Source organism: Narcine bancroftii, chromosome 3 (assembly GCF_036971445.1).
Source record: "Narcine bancroftii isolate sNarBan1 chromosome 3, sNarBan1.hap1, whole genome shotgun sequence".
NCBI lineage: Eukaryota > Metazoa > Chordata > Chondrichthyes > Torpediniformes > Narcinidae > Narcine > Narcine bancroftii.
In genome coordinates, this window is record NC_091471.1 from 364,515,423 (window position 1) to 364,536,692 (window position 21,270).

The 21,270-nt window shown below is 39.9% G+C and overlaps 1 long non-coding RNA gene across 16 annotated transcripts in view; it reads left to right on the plus strand.

The window, feature by feature from the left end:
- The window catches only part of LOC138759553 (uncharacterized), a 596,266-nt gene that overhangs the window by 231,991 nt on the left and 343,005 nt on the right, over positions 1-21,270 (plus strand). For 14 of the 16 annotated variants that reach the window (XR_011354926.1, XR_011354930.1, XR_011354923.1 and 11 more), the window contains one exon: positions 14,180-14,433. The exons of 1 other annotated variant lie outside the window; for it this stretch is intronic. This is a non-coding gene — a long non-coding RNA (uncharacterized lncRNA). Of the gene's footprint in view, positions 1-9,800; positions 10,015-14,179; positions 14,434-21,270 lie in introns of all 16 variants that reach the window. One more of the 16 variants, XR_011354928.1, reaches the window with a different exon arrangement.

The following is a 21,270-nucleotide window of genomic DNA, read 5'->3' on the forward strand; positions in this document are numbered from 1 at the left end:
TTTGAGGCGAGATCAGCCCACTGGCAGTGGTCAATGGGGCAGGCACCAAGAGATTTCTTTAGGCAGTCCTTGTACCTCTTCTTTGGTGCACCTCTGTCACGGTGGCCAGTGGAGAGCTCACCATATAACACGATCTTGGGAAGGCGAGGGTCCTCCATTCTGGAGACGTGACCCACCCAGCGCACTATCAGACTCCTAAACAACAAACTCAATCTGAAACTCATGTAAGGACTCTTACTTTGCACATTATTTCTTATTGAATATTTATTTCCTGCACAGTTTGCTTGCATTTCCTTCTTGTTTTCATTTCTCTCTTATGTATCTTCTGGCCCGCCGGAAAAAGAACCTCAGCGTTGCATACAATATTATGTACTCTGACTCATGGGGCAGAGAGGTCCTCTCAGTCCCCTTTCAATCCTGAACCTTGCTAGTTCTCTCCCTTCAGATGCTATCAAGTTCCTTTTCTAAAATGCTGAACAATTCCATTCACACCACCCTGCACAACTGTCACTGAACTTTGCGTGGAGTCCAGTTGTATGCTGTGGAATCCGTTTTCCAACCCTAGGTCAGTCAGACCTTGCAAAGGTTCAGAGACCCCATCGATCTGAATGTGATATTTTGACCTGAAAAAAATAGTCAAATTAATGCAAGTGGCCGGTTGATACTCAGTAGACTGTTTCCATGCTACGTTTCTCTTTGACTTGTTGGAAATTATTTGGAAAACACTGAGCTGTTACTTTTTTCTGATTTAATGTGGTTTAAATGAGTTATTATTTTAATGTGTTTTGATTGATGTTTACATTTAATTTTTAGTGCTTCAATTAACTGTTTTTAAGCTACTGGGAACTGACTATCAGAGATACTGTGCCACATCTATGGACCTTTGAATAATTATTGGACCAAAATGGAGGGTTGGGAGTTGACCACCTTCGATAAAAGTTGTTCTATCCCTGCTACTTCCCTTCTGAAACAACAGCCTGTGTATTTGTTTTCTTTAAGTTAAATGTTGGTGCTAAGTCCATGATGGGATGGTAGGAGTTAGGATGCTGGACCTTGTGATCTATGCCACTTCAGAGATTGGCAGCCAGGAGTACAGTAAAAGCCGTTTACAGCTATTCTTCCTGATTTCTTCCCTCTCTCATAAGGTGTTAATGCTTTCTACAAATTTAGCATTTGTCATCGTAAATTTTTCCATCTGTTCGCTCTAATTTTTTGTCTGAACTCTGCCTTTACCCATCTGCCCCTCCACTGTCCACATCACCTCCAGTCCAATCTGCTTCATTGCCTTCAGTCAATAATACGCTGATGGTGGGAGACCTTGTGAGATGGATGTTATAATGCCACCTGTACACTGTGTCATGCTGCCAATCAAATGTTAATTTCAAATAAGCAGTTCTTGGTCTCTCAAGTATGGGTCTTTTTTCAATTCAATGTCAGTTCTCTGCCTCATGCTTGGAGCAATATTAATAGCTTGGATTCGTTTTGCATACAGATATGGAAATGTGTTAGTCGAGATTTAAGGTTATCAAATTCAGCGGAAAAAAATATCTTACATTCCAAAATGATAATCTTAAAATATGTGCTGATTATTGTATCCTTTATTTTGAGAATATTCAAAGAAAAATTGATGGAGTTAGCAGGAGATGGAAAACATTGAAGAGAGATGCTTATCTGCCCTCAAACAAATGTTGTAACTCCTAAAGCTAGTGTCTTAAATCTATGCAAGACAATCAACCGTATGAATGTGTGAGGATTTTTTTATTCGCTATGGCAGTTTGGAAGCTATGTTATGATCTGCAACAATTAATTAGCAAAGGTATATTTAACCAAGCTAAACAAACTTTGCCACAAATAGATATTCCTTTAAGAAACAAAGTCCACAAAAATAAAAGGTAGTACCCCTTATCCAAATACCTGAAATCCAAAATGATCCAAAATCTGAAACCTTATTCATCCGTGGTCCCTTAAGATAACAGAGTTCAGAAATCCCAATCGGAGAACAGGACGTAGCAGACGTAAGTACAGTAGTGCATTATAGTGTGTAGATGCACATGTAAATATTTGAATTGTAATGTGAATGCATGCATCTTTAAGTCTGAGTGAATGAGTGCATTTTTGTAATGATGTTCCAAAATCCGAAAAAAAATCCAAAATCCGAATCTCTTCTGGACCCAGGCATTTTGGATAAGGGGTATTGAACCTGCATTATATGAACAAGTTGAGCTGAAGGGCTGTACAGATGTAGTCATCTGTGTACTGGAGGAGGCAGCAGGTCTGAGGAGGACAGCTGCAACTCACAAAGCAATGGGTACATCCGTAATACTTTCAATCATCTGTTTTGGTTGGAGGAGAGGTAAAAAACAATGTGAGAACAGGATCAGCCAGGAAAAAAACAGGATAGTGAAAGGGGTCAGCTGAGCCACTGGTCCAAGGAGGAAACAAGTTGCTTTCAGTTTGTTGCGGTAGGGACCTAGAGGTATAGATGTGGAAACATGGTGAAAAATAACTACAGTACAAGTCTGATTATCCAAAATCAGATTCTCCAAAATCCTTATTTATCCAATTTAAAAAAAAAATCGGATATATGAGGATATCTGAAACAAATCAGAAATCCTCATTTATCCAAAATTTTTTCTGAGCCAAACTGACCTCACAGGTTGAAAGAAAATTCACCCAACATGAAATTAGAACAATGATTGACCTTGTTTCAGGTAACTCCCTTCCCTCTCTCTTTTCATTTCTTCTATACCTTCAATTCTCCCTCCCAAAATGCGTGCCACTGTCTCCCAGCTGCGTGGTTGAAACAATCCCTTGTCCTGGCATCAACAAGGAGAGCGGCCTCCCAGGCAGGAGTGGGACCTTGGGCTCAGTGGCATTCCCTCCCCTTCCTCATCCCTTCTCTCGCTCCTCTCCCCTTCCTTCCCTCCCTCCCTCCTCAACGCAGCGGAGTTCCCGACGCCCACTCCGAACCATATTTTTGGCCTACGCACGCACGCACGCACGCACGCACGCACGCACGCACGCACGCACACTCTGTGTGTGTGCATGGTAGACCTAGGGGAGGATTCGGAATTGGACCTTGGGCATCGAGGTCAGGAGTTCTGCGATTGGGGAGACAGGAGCCCACCGACTCACCAGTGAGTGTTCCATCAGCCCAAGAAGCCTCCCTGGGGATCAGCGACAGCAGTGCATACACGTTGGGACATGGCAGGGATCGGTGGCGGCCAGCATTTTTTTGGTGAGAATTAAATATTGTTTTAATGCTTAAAAGGTCTTCCCTTTTTGCTTATTGTTGTTTAAACATTAATACAAGTGATTTGCTGTTGCTACTGGACTGTTTTTAAAAAATTACCAGTTCTCCGAAAAAGAAGTTTATCCTGACCATTTTGGATTATCAGAGTTGTACTGTAGTTGGACCAGGAAAACAGAAACTGTTTAAATGTTGGAGCAGATCAGAAATTCTGTGGAGGGAGTTAGGGAAAGAATATTCATGGAAAAAGAATAGAGTGGTGGTAGAAAGGAATCATTTGTAGAGTGGAATTTAAGTGCAGTAAAATCCCCGTTATCCAGAATTCAAGCATCCAGCAGCCTCAAGAAACTGGCAAAAGAAATCATAGAAAATAAATAGTTAAAAATACAAAAGTTTAAAATTAGGCACTTCCTAGTGGTTAGTTCACTAATCTCAAGCATCTGGCAAATACACTTATCTGGCATCTACCAAGCCCCATAAGTGCTGGCTGTCAGGGGTTTTGAACATTTGTAATTTATATATTTGAATCCATGAAAATTGGAGAATCTTCATTTTTTCTGCTTGCAGCAGATGTATTAAGAATTAACGGTACCATCTCCAACCCATGAATAGAAGTGAATGAACTGCCTCAGCTCAGTACTGTGAGTTTTTCATCCACATGAAAAGCACACCTTTTCCTTGTGATCTTTGCCCTATCAAAGAGTTTCCTGCAGGTCTTGGATATGCCTCTAAGTTATACAGTTCGCCTAAATAATACATTTTACCTTTGAGGCATTGAGACAAGAGCTATTTAAAAAGAGAAAACTATTTTATATGTTTGTAAATTAGTTTAATACTTGATGGTGTAGGGTTGAGATCACAGTCTATAGAGACCCCCACAATTTCACGTCCCTTCTAGTTTTTCCTTCAAGCTCATGTTCCATTTCCTGTTTTAACAGATCACCCCATCAGCCACCTTAAATCTCTCAAAAGAGAGAAGCAACATGTGGTAACACACAACAATTCTATATTGGATCGTTATTGAAATTCTTCATGTAATTTGAAGAGATCCAAAATTTAAATTATATATAGATCCCGATTATATTATTCATGAATATCAGTTATTTCACTCCATTGAATGATTTGGCTCAGTCATCGTTGGAGCATGAACCTAATACCTTCACTTGTCATTCTCTGAATGGCGGACACAGCAGGTGGCCTGTTCCAGTGCACTTCCTCCTTAAGATTGCTTATTGATTGTATCAAACACAGCTCAAGAATATCCAAGGAAGAACTCACAAATATATTTTTGTGAACATTCACTGCAGAACTTTCTAGTTTCTCTACTGAAATGCTAACCTCTTCACTGTATTGTTGCTGACAGTTTAAATTCCAAACCATTCATAGTAAAGAACTGTGCCAGTCTCTCTTGAATCTGTGCTGGAGGTTATACTCCACAAAAGCAGCCTTCTCAACTCATTATCAGCATCTTCCCATGTTTTCTTTTTTCAAACCATTTCTATTTGCCTGTGGGTAAAGAAGTTTTTCCTGAATTCCTTATCTATCTATCATTATATCTATCGTTCAAACTACAGTTCAAATGTGGTCAACCACATTTGAAAAATGTCACACCAATTTTTCCATAATCTCAAGGACTGGATAACGGGGATTTTACTGCACTTAAATTCCACTCTACAAATGATTCCTTTCTACCACCACTCTATTCTTTTTCCATGAATATTCTTTCCCTAACTCCCTCCACAGAATTTCTGATCTGCTCCAACATTTAAACAGTTTCTGTTTTCCTGGTCCAACTACAGTACAACTCTGATAATCCAAAATGGTCAGGATAATCTCAAGGACTTACATTTTCCTTCATCCTTCTATTATCCAATTATGCATCGGCATTAGACAAAGTTTCTAAATTTGTTCAACTTCTCTCCTTTTTAAAAAAATGCACCCATCGCACGAGTATGCCCTATCCCCTACCCCAATAAATTTTGTTCAGTGTGCAATTGTGCCTCAGCTGCCCCTTCCTCAACCTAACTTAATATGCATGGGTGTAATCCATCCAGAACAAGGATTTTCTCTGCTGTAACTTTAATTAGGTTGTAAATTATTGTGCCCCCAACTTACCAGTGTCAAATCTCTTCATTTCCCTTATCCTTCATGCTTTCTTCTCCTGCTATTGTATCTACCATGTTGCATCTATTATACACAACACCCCACTGTGGAAATAAATCCCTGATTTCCTCAACCCCTGACCATAATCAGTGAAGATTGGTAAGAACATATCCCCACAATCCCCATCAGTACTGGAGCACCACAGGGCTGTGTTCTTAGTCCCCTGCTCTACTTACTTTACATCTATGACTGTGTGGCTCAGTACAACAACACATCTCACCAGCTAAAAATTCACTGACAATGCCACGGTAGTCGGTTGTATAAAAAGGGGCGATGAATCAACATGCAGGAGGGAGATTGAAAACTTGGCTGCACAATCAAAAACCTCACACTCAATGTCACCAAAACCAAGGAGCTGATTGTTGACTTAAGGAAGAAAAAGACAGAGGTGTACGATCCAGAGATCATTGGGGGATCAGAGGTGGAGATGGTGTGAAAATTCAAGCTACTGGGAGTTGCTATCTCTGAGGATCTTTCCTGGACTGAACACACTAAAGGCATCATGAATAAAACATATCAGCACTTCTATTCCCTCGGGAGTTTGCGGAGGTTTGGTATGACGTCAGAAACTCTGGAAAATTTCTATAGTTGTGTGGTAGATGGTGTGGGGACCGGCTGCATCACCACTGGTAAGAGGACACCAATACCTCTGAATGTAAAGCCCTGCAAAGCCCAGGCAAAACCCTCCCTCCATAGAGATCATTGCCATCGGAGTGCAACAGCAATCATCAAGGATCCACACCACCCAGCACACACTCTGTTCTTGCTATGGCCATCAGGAAAGAGATCTAGGTGCCACAAGACTTGCACCACCAGGTTCAGGAACAGCTGCTTCCCCTCCACCATCAGACTCCTCAACCACAAACTCAATCAGGGACTTATTTAAGGACTCTTACTTTTGTACTTTACTGATTTTTTTTTTCTCTGTATGACACCGTCAGTTTGTTTACTTTTCTTGACTTGTTTACATGTGTCCATTGTGTACAATTTTTTGCACCACCAGTTAGTGGTAATTCTGCCTAGCCCGTAGGAAAAAGAATCTCAGGGTTGTATGTGATATACTCTGACAATAAATCTGAAACCTGAATCCAAATTTATTAGTTTCTCTGATAAATACTGAGGCAAAGTGATTATTTAGTATTTCTACCGCTGCCAGTGAGTCTGCAGCGTGTATTCCTCAGGGACTCAACCATGTTCCATATAGGCCCCTTTCTTCTCTTGTTCCTGCAGCCCCTTTCACTGGGACGATTTGAAATGATGAAATTGACAGCTCTAGGATAACACACTCTCATTGAAGCACTGCGTCATTGAGCAACAAACAATGTTACTTTGGGATTCTGACATCAACCAGCAATCTTACTCTGAGTGATCATGTCTTTGAATTGGACAAATCACTCTACTGACTCATGACTACATTGCCAGATCTAGCTCCAGCAGTGTCATCAACTTTGCACATGATGCATGAGTAATTTGGCCTCACAGCAACAAGGGTGAATCGCACTACAGAGAAGAGGTGGAAAATCTCGTGAAATGGTGTGAGAGCAACAACGTGAGTCTGAAGATGAAGTCGATGATTGTGGACTTCAGGAGGACTAGAAATGACCACCCTCCACTACACACCTGAAACTCAGAAGAGAGAGGAAAGAGCTCCAAGTTCCTTGGATTTCACTTTACTAGTGGATACTCCTCACTTGTCAGGAAGGCACAACAGTGACTGCACTTCCTGAAAAGACTGAAGTGGGCAAGGCTACTGGCCACCATTAGTCTTCAAAGAACCTTGTAAATCTTCTATAGGAGCTCTATCAAGAGAGTTCTGACCGGGTGCATTACAGTGTGGTACAGTTGCTGCAGAGAAATGGATTGGAGGTCAATCCACAGGACCACAAGATTAGTAGAGAGGACGACTGGAATCTCTTCCTCCTTCCCACAATTGACGTAATCTACTGGGATCATTGTCTGAAGAGGGCATACTAAATCATTGAAGACCCCTTCCACCCTGCTCACAGTATCTTTCAGCTGCTCCTATTGGGAATGAGTTACACAGTATTAGAGCCTACACCACTAGGCTGAGGAACACCTGTGAGCATAGGCAGTGAGAATGTTGAACGACCAAAGGAATTGCTCACACGAACCATCTGAAAATCTCATTTGTACAAAACAATATTTATCTATTTATTTGTATAGATGAAATATTTGTCCTGCATATGTATTATTTGTCTCTATGTATGTATATATCTGTGTGTCTGTATGTTTTGCACTGAGGTCCGGAGAATGCTGTTTCATCGTTTTGTACTCGTACAATCAGATGACAATAGACTTGACAAAAATAAACAAACCAATGTCATAAATAAGGGTGGCATATTGACCAGATAAACTGTTTGGTGCTTAACATTGTGAATTTCATGAAGAATATTGCAGATATAAAAATAAAGAAAATTGCAAACTATTCTGGATATAAAATTGAAATTGAGAGTTTTTTTAATCATATCTAGATTGTACAGAAGATGAACAAGAATAGACCCATTGTCCCTCCCCTGCCATTCAATCAGATCATGATTGATTTGGTCTTGGACTGAATTCCACTTTCTTAGCCATTCACTCGATCCATATGTCCCTGATAGTTCAAAAATCTGTCTACCTCAACTCTCAATATATTCAATGATTCAGCTCCTGGAACTTCCTGGAGCAGAGAATGCCTAAAATCAACAGGAAGAAATTCTTCCTCATCTTCATCTGAAATCATGACCACTTATTCCACATTCTCACGTGAAGGAAAATCCTTTGAGTATGTCTTCAAAACAACTTGTAAATTTTAATAAGAATCTGGTGTGTGGCCCTGAATAACATGACAAAAGTAAACAGTTCTAATTGTTTAATTGCCTTCATTAGTAATCCTTGAATAAAAGATTAAATGGAACAAGCGTAATCTTGCCAGTCTGGTGGAAATTATGCTGGCATTTCAAAACAACAGTGATTGACTCAATATTATCCTGGTTCTTTCCGGTTAACACTTTTTAACCAATCCTGAGGTGTTCCTGGGAAGAAATCCTCACGTCATTGACTGAGTTCTCATTGGTAATTTGGCTCGAATCCCAAGTGGTGATATGGTTATGGTTTTCCTGTCATGATAGTTTAGGAAAATGTTGAAATTGTTTTCTAGACCCCACCACAAATGTTTAGCCTTCCAACAATTAGGGGGCTTTCCCCCACATTGCAAGGTAGAATTCATGCTAAATCTCTTTCCCCATCCTTGACCTGAATAGCGAAGATCAATGCTTTTGAAAATTTCCTTGATTTAATGTTAGGTTCCCTTACTGCCACTCTCCATCAGTTTCAGACATGCAAAGTATTTGCATTCATGTTCAGCCAAAAATGCTCATTGAATGTTTCATCTCAACTTCCTCCCATGAAACCAGTCTTCAACAATTCTCATTTCACGAGATTTGTCTGTGTGTGCACTGTAGTCCAGAGAAATGCTGTTTCATCAGGTTATATAGGTACAGACAGATGATAGTGACCTTGAACTTGTTGTGAAGAGCTCTGGGCAAAGTAAAGGCTCTGCATCTCATTGGTAGTTCTTAAGACTTGTGCTTCAGAATGAATCTTGGCATATTGATTCAGTGTAGATATATCACAGGCATCGATCTAACAATCTATCTAACATGCCTAGGTACGTCATTTTTACAGAAACCCAGTGTGACTAATTGAGGTCCAATCAGTCAATTCTCAGTCATCATTCAATGGCAAAGTATGGCATGGCCATTGCTATCGAACGGCACCATTCTTCAACAAGGTGCTCATCCGATACACAATTTGAATTTCATCAGGACAAGTCAGTCCCTGACCCTCATCGCAACTTCGCCCAAACTTGAACCAAAAGCTGAATGGAGACATTCACCGATGATTGCAAAATGTGCAATTCCATTCGCAACTCAACAGAAAATGTAACAGATGATGTCTGCACACAACAAGACTAAGATGACATTCAGCTATGAACAAGTAAGTGGCCAGTTACATTCACACCACAGAAGTGCCAGATAATGGTTCTCTCCAACAAGAGACGTTCCAACCACCCACCTGATTTTCAATGGCCTGACCATCACTCAGTTCCCTTCTTCAACATTCAGGAGATTACATTGACTAGAACCTTAATTGGACCGGCCACATTAATGCTTTGGCTGCATGAGCAAGTCAGAAGCTAGATATCCTACAGCAATTGAATTACTTCCTAATACCTTAAAGTCCTTCTGCTGTCTACATGGTACTAAGTCAGGAGCATAATTAAACGCCTGCCATTTGCTTGCATGAGTGCATCGACCCTCTTAAAATAATCCAACAACCTACAACAACAAAGATCCAATAACACTCAATGTTTGCCTCCATTTAGGACAATGCAGCCTGGCAATCAATTTTCTACTATAAACATTCATTCCTCCATTCATTGGTTGACCATTGCTTCATCGACAGAAGACATGGCAGCTCTCGACCAACCCAGTGCTGGATTCTGAAAGGATTATGGGAACAGGATGTACTCGTGATGACACGCTCTTATGGCCTCCTGCACCAAGGAAGACCAAGTCAGCGCAGGAACACTACCGCCCGTAAGTTTCTCTCAGTTGCACATCAGACTGATGTGCGCATATGTCTCAATTCCTTCACCCTCCAAGCCCTTTACTAGAAGGACTGTCATGGTTTCAGACGATAGCTCACCACCATCTTCTCAAAGGTAAGGGGAATTGCCTTGCCACAATGCAAAAAAAAAACAAACTCCGTTAAATTAAAACTTTCAAAGAAACCAAGAAGTATTTTTCTGACCATAACAAAAGTTGTTTATTTTGAGGATGTAAACTTTTGACTCTGCAAAGTTTCCATCATGATTTAAACTGAATAATAAATGACATCCAGTTGAAAACATAGCTACCAATAAGATTTTGATGAATCATGCTTTCAATTGAAGCATGAAAACGCAGACAAATAATTTTAAATCAGTTGAGATTTCATGCAGTCATGAAACCTGTTAAAATGTCATGATGAACATTAGTAGAGATCAATTTTCCAATTCTGCTGTTGGTAACGCCAGAGACAGTTTAAAAAGATACAAAGGTGTTTATCATTGATTGTTTATTTTATATCCTACCAATGACACCATCCATTTCTTCCTTCAACCTGTTTAAATTATATTTGACAAAATTGAATAACATTGTAAAAGTTTGGCACTGATTTTCCTTTAAGAAATTTTAAATGCAGAAATAAAGAAAGGTTAAGACACATTAGATTCAATACCAGCATTCCTTCTGAATTGTTGGGGATGATCAGTGGATCAGAATTTAATCCAGTTAAATTCTGGATTCGAGGTAACTGTCACTTTATTTGACCAATCTCTGGGCATAGTTAACACAGATAAAATGTTACTGTCTCTGCACTTTTGTATTTGAATCAACAAATCTTTAAGAATTATTGACAGCGCTGGCATTAAGCTGATAAAAAAAAGAGAAAAATAGAGATTAAATGCTCACACTTCTTCAATTTGGTCTCAGAATTTTTTTTTTAAACTTTATTTATTCGTTCAAAAAACAAATAATATATGACATATACAGCAATTAAACATGAACATTTTTGTTCTGTATATATATTTTTTAAAAATATGGTCTCAGAATGTACAGAATCTGACTCACTCAACAATCCAGCATGTGACTGCGGGTCTAGAATGCACGTTACAGAGGGCTTTGAATAGAAAAGTCAAGAAGCTATTTAAAACTTTGGTTAGATCACATTGCAGTATCGTGTTTCGCTCTGGTCACTGTATTACAAGAAGTACCTGGAAGTTTTGGAGAGGTTTCAGAAGAGATTCTAGATTTAACAGTAGTAGTGACAAGGAGAGGTTGGAGAAGTTTGGATTGGTTCCTCCGGAGTGTTGTGTGACCTGATAGAAGTACGTACAATTTATGTGAAGCATGGTTAAGACTGATCGTCAGTCCTTTTTTCCAGGGTGTAAATATTAGATACCAAAGGACATAGCTTTAAGGTGACAGGGGGAAAGGTTTAAAGGAGATTTCCGAGGTAATACAGAGAGAGTGGTAGGTGCCTGGACCATGCTGCCAGGGGAAGTGGTTGAAGCAGATACAAGAGCAACAGTTAAGAGGCATTTAGAGAGACACGTGAAATGGTGGGTTACAGATCAAATGTAGGCAGGTATGAATTTGAATTGGCATCATGGTCTGCATAAACATTGTGGGCCAAGGGGGCTATTATATGCTCTATGTTATATGTTCTGGTGGATTTTCAAAGGTAACTGAACTTTTTGCAATCAACAGTGGGCAGTACTTATGACCTTTCAAAGGAAAAAAAGTATTTGTTTAACTGAAAATTGCTAACATTGGCCTGAGAGAACTACCCCGGAGAACATCAGCAATATCGTGGGATGAAATGATTGTCTTCCAATGAGCACAACCTAAGGGGCATCTATGGTTCATTCAATCTGCAAACTGTTTGATGCTGATTTCCACCTTCAAGGATAAATAAGCAAGCATCAAGCAGGCAGCAGTGGTTAAGGAAATTACATCAAGCTGAGGACGTGCCCCTGGAAGTGGTGTTGGAACTCTCACTGTTTCCAATAGATTCAAAGGCTCAGTGAAAATTATGAAAAGAAGTCGTTTTGAAATCATTTTAATCTATTATTTGCACAACCAGCTCAGTCCTCATGAATTGAAGAACTGTAAAATGAAGCATCCAGTCTCTCAGAACAGATTCTCAGGTCTTTGGAGTGAGAGTGAATAATGAGGCATCCCTGTACCCTAGTTTAAATATAATACTTCCCTCTTATAAACCAAGAAGCGTCTCTGATTCTCTCATAGCTTTCAGAGAATACCAAGATGCTTCCGGATAAAGGTGTTCAGAATTTGAATAACACAGAGGTGTTGTGGCAGGTGACAAATTATCATTAAATCTATTAATTAATCACTTTTGTTCTGAGTGCAAACTAATGAGTCACTCTTGTGCTAGTAGTCTGTACAATTCGAAAACACAGAGGGTAGCAATTAGTGCCTTGCAGAGTATTATCAAGTCTGCCCCACCATTTGATCATTAGCTGATCCATTTCCCATTCAGCCCTATGGCCTTGTCTTCTCCCCAATACCTGGCTGAACAAGAACTTATCAATCTTTGTCTTAAATATATCCAATGACCTGGCCTCCACAACCGCCTGTGGCAATAAATTCCACAGACTCACCATCCTTTGGTGAAGAAATTCCTCCGCATCTCTGTTCTATGAACATGCTCTTCAGTCCTATTTATACCACAGAGAAGATTAACAGTGAATACCTACAGCTTAAAGTCCATGGCACATGTAATGAGGAAAAAATGTAGAACCATTAACATGAAGATCTGTTGGCAATTTTGCTGTCATCTGATTTGGCCAAATCTGCACAAAGGGAACCCAGAATAAAGTGCAATTTGAATCTCCTTTTTTGTTTTCCTGACATTTTTCATGTAGAAAAATGGGTTGCCCAACAAAACCAAATTTATCTCTTTCTGTTGCTGAAGCTGCAGGACAGTTCGGGAAAGCAATTTCCGACTTGCTTCTTTCCAGCTGTTTCAAAATCCTGTGATCTGCAGAAAAAAAACCCACACACCCATTGGAAGAAAGCAGTGGCCCCATGAATGTATGCCAGTGCAAGTTACACTGTCAGCAAGATACCAGTTAACTTTCAGGTGGGAACTAAATGCAGAGTTTCCATGGCCATTAGCAGTAGTTCTCAAATAGAAGACGGCCTCGACCAGAAGGAAAGATGTTTCTCTTCGAGCCCCTGCTACCCACCCACACCCTGGCCTTGCTCTCCCTTTTCTACTCCTTCCATCCAGAAAATTCAACTGAAAGCATAAGAACATAGATTTCATATTTATTGTCAGAGTACATACATGACATCTCATAAAACCCTGAGATTCTTTTTTATGCGGGCAAGGCAGAATTACCACTTAATGGTAATTCTACCTGGCCTGTGAAAAAAACATGTAAATAAATAAGGAATTGGAAACAGATAACAAAATGTAACAAACTGCAATACAAAGAGAATTTAAAAAATCAATAAAGTGCACAAGTAAGAGACCTTAAATGAGTCTCTGATTGAGTTTGTCATTGAGGAGTGTGATGGTGGAGGGGGAGCCTCTGTTCCTGAACCTGGTGGTGCGAGTCTTGTGGCACCTACACCTCCTTCCTGATGGTAGCAGTGAGAACAGAGTATGTGCTGGGAGGTGTGGATCTTTGATGATTGCTGCTGCTCTCCGACAGCAGCATTCCCTGTAGACGATCTCGATGGTATGGAGGGTTTTGCCTGTGATGTGTTGGGCTGTGTCCACTACCTTTTGGAGGTCTTTACATTCTGGAGAACTCATGTCGCCATACCAGACCGTGTTGCAAGTCATGAACTTAAAGGATGAAAGAGGAACGTTGAAGGGCATTTGAATCATATTTTTTTTGGTTGGGGACCAGAACTCATTTCCTGAAAAAGTGGCAGATTCGCATTTTAAAACAACTTGTGTGTTTCTACACTTTCAACTGAGACCTTGTCTGGGCTGTTATGACATTGTCTGATATCTTCTAAGCAACGATATACAGTAAAACCCCAGTATCTGGCATCTATGAGGATCGTTAGATACCAAATAAGTGATTATTCCAGTTGCTTGAGGTTGCGTGTTGCATGATTGCCAAACTAACAGAAAGGCGCACCAATTTTAAACTTCTGAATGTTTTACCTATTTATCTTACAGGATTTCTTTGGCTGGTTGCTTGAATTCTGGATAATAGGGATATTACTGCACCTGCAGCTAAGAGCGATTCATAGGATGCCAGTTTTTTCATGAGAAAAGGTTAAACAGACTGGACCCATACTTGAATCTAGAGATGATCTCCTTGAAGCAAATAAAATTCTTAAGAAGCAGGATAAGTGGATGATGTATCCCCTGAACTGTCAAGAACCAGGGATCACAGTCTCAAAATAAGCAGTCAGTCACTCAGGACGAAGGTAAGAAGAAAAGACTTCAACCAGAGTATAAGTCTTTGGAATTCACTACCCAAGATGGGTTCGCAGACTGTTGTTAAATGTATTCAAGAGAGTGATGGATAAAAGTTTGGAATTAAGGGTATCATTGAATAAAATTTGAGTGCAAGAAAATGACACTGAGGTAAAAGATCGGCCACACTTTAAGATAATGGAGCAAGCAGGAGGGACTGAATGGCCTTTTCCAGTTTTTATTTCTTATGTTCTAAGTTAACAGACTACAAAAGCAGCCTAATATTTGTTCTTCCATGCCGACCACATCCCCCAATTCATCTACAACCCCTGCACATTTTAAAGGGTGGGGGAGACCAGAGTACCTGAAGGAAAGCCACGCAGTCGTGGGGAGAATGGACAAATCGTAAACAGCCAGTGCAGGATTCGAACCCAGGTCACTAATGCTGTAATAACATTGCCTGATATCATTTCCATTGCAATGAGAAGATGATTAAAAGCTGCCAGGTGTCAACTTGCTTTATTTGGTGAAACTTTGACTCTAAGTTAGTCCATTTTGTGCCCCAAGGCGAGATATGTATTCTAGGCCATTAGTTGGAGCAGCCACACTTTTGCAGCAGTATCGTTGCTCTACAAGTCTCCTTCTCTCTTGTAGACACTAGGATAATCCACCTCAGTGCAGAGTTTAGAATGGTGAAAATATTCCAATACAATTTACAGAGTCTAAATCACAAAAATGAGTTAACAAGAGGTAGACAAGAAACCTGGTATTTCTCTTTTGTAGAAAGAATTGCAGGGGGATGTTAAATAAAGGTGTTTAAGATTAAGAAGCATCTTGTTTACATTTACAGTGAGAAACTGGCAAAAGGGTGAAGAATTGGAGAATGCAAATTTAAGGTGTTTGATGTAGAACCAGAGGGAAAACAGGAATCTTGATTTGTGGCGAGTTGTTATAAATTAAAGTGCACTGTCTGAAGGAGTGATGAGAGCACATTCACCGGTTGCTTTCTTTTTTAATTTCTTTCTTCTTTGGCTTGGCTTCGCGGATGAAGATTTATGGAGGGGGTAAATGTCCACGTCAGCTGCTATGGGATAAGGCTGGAAAGGGGTACTGATGGTAGTGATCAGCCATGATCTGTAAAATGGCGGTGCTGGCTCGATGGGCCGAAGGGCCTACTCCAGCTCCTATTATCTATTGTCTATTGTCTATTGTAACAGGCCCTTTTGTCCCACAAGCCTGTGCTGCTCAATTACACCCAATTAATTAATCAACAACTCCCAGTACTTTTCAAATGGTGGGAAGAAACCAGAGCCCCTGGGGAAAACCCACACAAGCCTGGGGAGAACATACAAAATTCCTTAAGCGCAGCACAGGATTCGAACCCCTGCCCTGATAACTGACACTGTAAAAGTGTTGCGCTAACTTCTAATGGAATGGGGTCGATAGTAGAATTAACAAAATTGCACTGTATCAACAAGGAGATGGGAACTGTGATTAATTGGATTGGACTTTCAAAAACCTGGCACGTGGCCTTCCTAGATGTAACTCTCCATTGATGAAAGGGTAGAATATTTAGAAAGTTGAGAACCCATGAAGAGGAGAGATGAATGAGCTTAATCATGAGTGGCATTTAGGATACTTAATCTATTAGCTCAAAGCACAATTCCAAATAATGTAGCAAAAAGGAAAGGGAATGCAGCAAGAGTTTAGAAATACAAGGATGGAATGATTGGGGAAAGGCTATGGGATGGAAGTGGATAGGGTTCAAAATTAAAGGAAGAGATAAAGACATTGAAGGGGCCTAAGTGCAAACAAATAGAAATTCATCCCTGTTCATGTGCTAAATATCCATCACTGGAGTTCAACAACCTATGCATGAACGACTATATCATGCTCTTTGGATGTGCAGCCAAGGATGAAAATCTATTTGTTCATTTGAGTTTGCTTATTCCTTCCCATTTAATTGACAAATTGACAGAAATCTAAAAGAGAAACTTGAAGGGACTGCCAAACAAAAAAACAAACTATGTCACTTACTGCTGGAGAATTTTCTGAAGAATTTTCTTTACTAAAGCTGCCCATGACTGCCACAATCATAACTCTTTGATTAATCTTTATTGGTTGAAGGTTAAACAGTATCATTATGCTACACACAGACCACACAATTTTAAGCCCCTTCGAAAAATAAAGTGACACAATGGTAGTTTGTCTTATCCTTTCTGTATCAATAGCAGCTAAAGAAAAGGGGAAATATTCGGCACATTCAAATCGAGCAGGAATAACATTGGTAATTGTTGAAATCTTTTCTTCTCTGTGGTAAACTGTCTTGAGTAATTTTACTGTCATGCTTCAATGCTAATTTACACATTACCTCTGGCAGTTTGCGTTTATCATTGCATCCAAGCAGCACTTCATTAAAAGATAGTCTCAAACTGCAGTGAATAGCTTAGGCAAAGTAAGTACTTCCGGCACCCTTTCAGTCAGCTTTATTTTGAATCGACCTGAGTCACTCAAGTGATCTAGTTTTTCAGTTATTGGATTTGTTACTGCTGGCATAGAATAGGTCTGTGATATTAGATCTGGAATACGGCATATATGTCCATTTCTGGTACTTGCCCTTCTCTTAGAGAATATGATAAAGTTTATTTTCTCCTCCAATGCCTCTGGATTTAGTTGAAGTTTCATCTACTCAGTTCTTCACTCGAACATGGAGTGAAAATATTAGTTGAGAATTTGTGGTAAAAACAGCAAACGACCAATCTTCAAGACAGCAAATTCTGTTTTCTCTACATACTTAGATAAATACAGAAGGACAGAGATTGTTGCAGAAACATCCTGCTCCTCCATATTGTGCTGAGGTTGTCATTGCAAATGCCACACAGAAGAGGTGATTTGACAAGATATTCAAATTTTTCCACACTATTCTCATTGTCAAATCCATTGAAGCTGTCAAGACAATTGAGTCTGCATATTGTTTTTAACTGTTCGCATTGGAGCGCTTTCATCCCTAACGTCGAAGTACTCGAGATGGCAGAGGTCGACAGCATCGAGTCCACGCTGCTGAAGATCCAGCTGCGCTGGATGGGTCACGTCTCCAGAATGGAGGACCATCGCCTTCCCAAGATCGTGTTATATGGCGAGCTCTCCACTGGCCACCGTGACAGAGGTGCACCAAAGAAAAGGTACAAGGACTGCCTAAAGAAATCTCTTGGTGCCTGCCACATTGACCACCGCCAGTGGGCTGATAACGCCTCAAACCGTGCATCTTGGCGCCTCACAGTTTGGCGGGCAGCAACCTCCTTTGAAGAAGACCGCAGAGCCCACCTCACTGACAAAAGGCAAAGGAGGAAAAACCCAACACCCAACCCCAACCAACCAATTTTCCGCTGCAACCGCTGCAACCGTGTCTGCCTGTCCCGCATCGGACTTGTCAGCCACAAACGAGCCTGCAGCTGACGTGGACTTTTTACCCCCTCCATAAATCTTCGTCCGCGAAGCCAAGCCAAAGAAGAAGAAGATATAATATTGCCTAACAAACCATCACTCTTTTACATATTTTACACAGAAGGGGTCATTCATTCCATGATAGACATAATAAAATAAATATTAATTTTTGTACTGCTCACATTTATTTATAATGTCTCCTCTTCTACATTAATAACAAGTGCTTATCCCAACGTTCATTTTCTTTCTGTCACGGGAGTAAATAGATTTTAGAGCTTGTGTCTTTTACTTCCTAGTTTGGTGTTTGTGGGAACTTCTAAATTTTGATTGGCTGATTAGTCCATTTGATAACTTTGTTCTAGATTCCAAACACTCCCCAATTGAATGGCACTGAACTGAATCCCAAGTCTGAATAATTTCACTGACCCATTGCTTTATAGATAGGTCTCCTCAGGGACCCCTGACTGTGCCATTATCTTCTCAAAGCACACCTATCTATTCTAGAGAAGGTGATGGAATTTTATTCATTAAAGTGAACTTGGAACATACGAAGCAGGGGTGGAGAAATTACTTCACCATTCAAAAATATTATTGCTGATCCAAATTGACTTCATCATCTTTTTCCTGCTCTTTCCCATATCCCTGGACTCACTTGTAGTTCAAGTAGCTTTCATTTCCTACCTTGAATATATTCAATGACACGACCTCCATCGATTTCTGGGATATCTCGCAAAGAACAAGTCTCGTCAATTCGTTCTACTTGCAGCCCTTTACACTGAAACTATGCCCCCTAATTCCAGACACTCTCACTAGGGGAAACTTCCTCTCAACATTCATCCTCCTGAGAATATTCTATAAGATCAATCCTCTTTCTTCTTAAGTTAAAAAAAAAAATACAGATTTAGCTTGCTTAGCTTTTCTCTACATGTCATCCCCTTCATCCAGGAAGCAACCTTCTCTGCACTGACTTCAATGCAAGCATATCTGAAAGTATGAAGTCCAAACCTGTACTCAGTATTTTAGAAGCGATCTCAGAGGTGCCCTAAAAAATTGTTACAACTTCTCCACTTTAATATTCTATGCCCCTTGTAATAAAAGAGTAAATTCCACGAGCCTTCCAAATGACTTGCTGTGCATGCATGTTACTTCTGTAAGCTTCTTGAAGTCGTATGCCCCAGATCCCTTTCTATTGCAACAATTTGGAACTAACTCTATTTAAATTACAATTCTTCCTTCCAAAGTGGATAAACACTTTTAGTCATTTTATAATTCAATCCCACAAATTAATCTAATTTAATTTGACAATCTCCCTTTTCAATTTTCTTGTGTTCTCAAAACCTTATCGCCTGCCTATCTTTGTATCATCAGAAAAGTTCCTTCAAGCAAGTCACTTGGCATTGATAATACCTCAGCATCGATCCCAGTGGACCCCACTATCATTGAGTGCAATCCTAAAATGAACGTTTGATCCTGACTCTTTGTTTTCTGTTGGTTGCTCAACCCCTTATCCATCCCAATATATTGCCTCCAATGTTATGTGCTCTTATCTTGTGCAGTGATCTTTCGTGTGGCATCTGGTTGAGTATCTTTTGGAAATTCCAAGACACCACATTTATGAATTCTCCATCAAAGAACTTGAGTGAATTGTCATACACTAGTTTCCTACTAAAAAACGATGTTGACTGCTTGATAGCCTGTTATTTTCCAAATATCCTGCTATTATATGTCCACATTAATTATGGATCTGAGCACTTCCCGATGACAGATTTAGGCTAAATAACCTTTAAGCTTCCTTTCGCACGTGATGTGTAATATTTGTGGTTTTCCAATACCCTGAGGCCTCTCAAGAATCCAGGGAATTTTGCGGATTCTAACCATTGCAAACACCTTCTGTGCAGTCACTTCCTTTAAGACCCTAGAAAAGAAACGTTCAGGTCAAAGGGACTTCTCAGCTTCTAGTCCAATTTGTTTGCCTCATACTTAAAAAAATTGTGTTAGGCACTCTTTTTTCTATTCCTAGAACTATTAAGCCTTTGGACTCTGGCCGTTTTCAACCTTTCATAAAATATATATACTTTGGACTGGGTCCATGGGTAAACTATGAACACCAGTATGAACCAGCTGGTGGTTGGCTATAAAACCAGACCAGGAAAATGGAGTATATGTATTTATTGGTAGTCCTTTAAAACTGGGACACAAAGGGTTAATGGTCCATAATTATAGGGATATTTTTAGTGCTATCATTTTTAAAGACTATTCAACGTAACCATTTTGAATCTTTGTCATTTTTTTAATTTCCAAAGAAGAGCTCCCCATTACAAACCAGTGCTTTCCTGCTGGATGCTGAACTCTTCCTTTTTAAGTGCCAGTAGAAGCTTTTACTGTCTGAATGTTATTTGTTCACTCATACATTCACTATCTTCCTCCAGTTATTTATTCTCAGTCATTCTTGACTGCTTTCTAAATGTTTCCCCATTCTCTGGACTACAATTAATATTTGCAACATTGCAAGTTTTTCTTTCAATTTAATCCCACCCTTAACAATCTTTGGTGAATGGTGCATCCTTCTGGTAGAGTCTTTCTTTCCCGCTGGAATACATTTATACTTTCATTTTTGACATAAAATTCTCCCACTGCTGATACCATCTTATCATTTATGGAAATTTAAGTTTAGGATATTAATTTCAGACCCAAATTTCTCAACTTCATACTGAATTCAAATTCTACCGTGCTCTGATCACAATTTCCAGGGCGATCCTTCACCGTAGGATCATCAATTAGTTGCTCAAAAAAATCATCCCAAATACACTCGCTAAATTCTTCTTTAAAGCTCATTTTGGAAAGGGATTTATTCCACACATCGTGGTGATCAGAACTTCCCCTGATTATTGCAATATCTTTCTTACACTGTTATTTATTTCTTTTACTTTATTCATTATTATTCAAACTAGTTGAATCCTGACATTGAACTTCATGTATATTCTCCATCAGCACTCATATTAATATTTATTTTTCCAGGGAGAGCTACAGGTAATAACATACTGTACTATCTCCTTTTTGTTCTAAGCATCTCACCTCCACCCCCCCCCCCACCCCGCCCCACTCCCCATTCGACATCCTCACTCTTGGAATTACGGCATGCAGAGTTGGTGGCAGTGCCATGGAAACCCTTGTTCTTGATCATCTATGTCTCCATTACCTCAAAAGGCAGATTCTTACAGCAACACCTTACTTAGATATCAGAATTTCACCTGTGTAACGGAACTGAATGCACTCAGAGACAAGTGAGGAGAAATAACCAATAGCTGGTAGACGCACTAGTCCTCGGGTGAATCTGAGGTCAGGCGGAAAAAACAGGTGAGGGAGGAGCCAGTCATCTGAACAACACATAGTGAATTCTGAGC